Genomic DNA, 3110 nt, shown 5'->3' with positions numbered 1-3110 from the left:
GAGTTTATAGCTAAGCTTAAAAGGAAAAGAAATTCCCAAGTTCTAGAAACAAAATAGTTCTAGAATTCAAAGCCAGAAGAGAAAACTAAGGCAAATGCTATAGCTGTCTTGGTCGCTATTAGACCTAGGGTTGAAGGCTTTGGTTTTAATATCCAGCAAGTTAGAAGATACATGGCCTGAGGCCTGCTCAAGGTGAAATGCTGGTCATAAGAACTTGAATAAAATCAGTATCTGTGATTTGTCGTTCAATCTTTGAAGAAGGACTAGAAAACTTCTGCTTATAAACCAGGCATCTCTTGTGTTTCTATATAGGAAAAAAAAAATAGCAAACAACATCTTATAAGAAACTGAAACCACAAGGCTGTCTTAAACATAGGCACAAAAATTACTCTACCTATTTACTGCAAGAATTCCAAGATATGAATTAACAATGAAGGAAAAAAAGAAAAAAAGCTGGTCTCATTATTTGTGAAACCATTGGAAACATAATAACAATAAAAATTATAAAACTTTAATAAATAAAACCCTTAATTAAATAGAATCAGGAGATCAGAAGGGAAGGGTGAACTCCTATGCTTTGTGACAATAGCAGAGACCAACAGGAAGAAGAAAGATTTCTTTTTCTTTTCTAGAAAGAAAATAAGAGACTATCACAACTCAGTCAACAAAAAGCCGTGGACTCTTTGTTTACTATAGCCCTCCCAACTTTCTTCTTTATTTCCTTTGTAAATGAGTTCTCCTCTTTGTTTTTGTGAGGGACTTGTATGTGCTCACCATGGTGCATATCCCAAACTGCAATTCTTTGTTGATCCCAAATAAATCCATTTTTTTTTTTTACTGGAGAAATAATGGGCAATCTATTTATTTTAGGTAAATATATATATTTTAAATCAGTTGAGGGGCAGAGAGAGGGTTTTGTTCATTGAAGGGCTTAAAAATAATGCTACAAATCCCTGAGTAAATAAATCATAAGAAAAAAATTAATCAAAAACAAAAACAGGAGAATTTATCTTAAGTTATTAGAAATAATAAAATAGAAGAAAAGAAACCAACAATTAACATGTTTATAATGAATTGTAAGTAAAAGAATTCAAAAAAGGAAAAAAAAGTAAAGGAAAAAGAGGACTTTATGGCAAGAAGACGATTATTCATAATTAATTAAACAGATAAATGTTACCAGTTAGAAAACAAAACAGAGATTCTCAGATTGAATTTAATTGAAAAAAAATTAACTTTTGGTTTGTTTATGAGAGAATAACCTGTATTGGAGTTATCCTATGAAAACAAGTAGAAAACCTGAAGAAAAAAAAAGGACTATATGAAACAACTATTTAAAGTTAAAGGAAACAAGGTCGTGGAGAAAGGAGTTGTTGGTGTGCTGCCGCCATTTCCTCCACCTTCCGTGTCTGCGCCTTTAGCAGTTTCCAACAGCGCTATGTTGGCACAGAGCATCCGGAGGTTCACAACCTCTGCAGTCCGAAGAAGCCTCTATGAGGAGGGTCCAGGGAAGAATTTACCATTTTCAGTGGAAAATAAGTGGCGGTTACTAGTTATGATGACTTTGTACTTTGGTTCTGGATTTGCTGCACCTTTCTTTATAGGAAGACATCAACTGCTTAAAAAATAATCCAGGAAACAAATAGGAAGAGGAGCATTTTAAGAGGTGCAATCTCTAAAAAAAAAAAAGGATCAAACTCTTGGAACTCAACATACTAGATATGTTTGTAAATAAACTAATGGCATAAATCCTTAATGCCTCTTCTCTGAAATATGGAACATGATAATAAAATAAATAAATAAATAAATAAAGTTAAAAGAAAACCCCAATGCAGACAGAATTTAAAGCATTATATTCCTTAAAAAAAAAAAATCTCATTAAACAGTCTTTACATTCACACTGGATTTTTCATTGAAGACATGTTTCCAGTATGTGGCACAGAGGAAGAATTCAAGCCTAAACTGGCAATATTACTGGGTTAAGAAGAGAGTCTGGAGTTCAGAGGTGCCAATGTGGCTGGAACTTGAGAGGCAAAATCCCAAGGAGGAGGAAACTGTGTAGAAGTAAGGCCAAAAAAATGTCTATGAGCTCCCCTCATTAATGACAGTCTCTTAGGCTGTACATGTGCAGAAAAATATTCCAAGAGACCCAGAAGAACTGTAGCAGAGACACTAGGGAGATAACATTGATTTCAGCAGGCATTCAGTACTGGGGAACTGGAGGTCAAACTTCAATCCCTGCCAAGGTCACTTTAAAGCCCTGGCAAAACGTCAAGTTCCTTTTAGCTGGGGCTACCCTAAGAGAAATAGCCATACTCCAGGAGTTAAGACCATACCAGAAGAGCAGGGATCATGCACTAAGTCTAAGAAATAGATCAACCATAATAAAACCTAAAATGAATATTTGACTATATGAAGATTATCACTGGGTATTCTATAAGCCTATCAAAAGAAAATTAAACTCTCTTTGAAAGAAGATAGTATTATCCAGACCCTCTGCATTTTTCTTTTACAATGTCTAACATCTAATCAAAAATTTCAATGTATGCTAAAAATCCGGATCAGCTGAGTGAAAATCCAGGGGGAAAAACAATCAGTAGTAGCAGAATAACAGCTGATTAAGCTACTTGGATTATTAGAGGAAAGCTTTAAAATAACTATGATTAATATATCCAAAAATAGAGGAAAAGAGGAATAATTTCATGACAAATATGAAATCTTGTGAAATAATAGATAGTGTATACATTGCTCTCTGTTTCTGTTTCCTTTGCAGGGCTCCGAAAACTCTTGTAAGTTCCTAAGTAATAAAAGAATTAAGAGCATCTTTTGTTCTAGTAATTGGTCTTTGACTTTGGTTCCTGACACAGAGCTCCTAAATCTCTTGGAATTTCCTGGGTAATAGGAGCATTTTTGTTCTAAAGAGGTGACTGTTGGTGAGCTCTTGGATGGGGGTTGGCCACCAGAAAAATCAAGTATGATTGGAAGCTTAGAAATTTCAGCCCCATCCCCCATTCTCCAGAGAGGGGAAAGATGCTGGAGCTAATGCTTGATGATGCTTATGTGGACAAGCTTCCATAGAATCTCAAAAGTATGGGATTTGAAGAGCTTCCAGA

The 3110-nt window shown here is 34.9% G+C and overlaps 1 pseudogene; it reads left to right on the top strand.

The window, feature by feature from the left end:
- The first annotated feature begins 1425 nt into the window (after positions 1 to 1425).
- LOC116277406 (cytochrome c oxidase subunit 7C, mitochondrial pseudogene) lies at positions 1426 to 1748 on the top strand (annotated as a pseudogene).
- The last annotated feature ends 1362 nt before the right edge of the window (positions 1749 to 3110 follow it).

The sequence above is a fragment of the Vicugna pacos genome, chromosome X (genome assembly GCF_048564905.1).
Source record: "Vicugna pacos chromosome X, VicPac4, whole genome shotgun sequence".
Lineage (NCBI taxonomy): Eukaryota > Metazoa > Chordata > Mammalia > Artiodactyla > Camelidae > Vicugna > Vicugna pacos.
The sequence above is the reverse complement of the archived record's forward strand: the minus strand, read 5'-3'. Positions and strand labels throughout refer to the sequence as shown.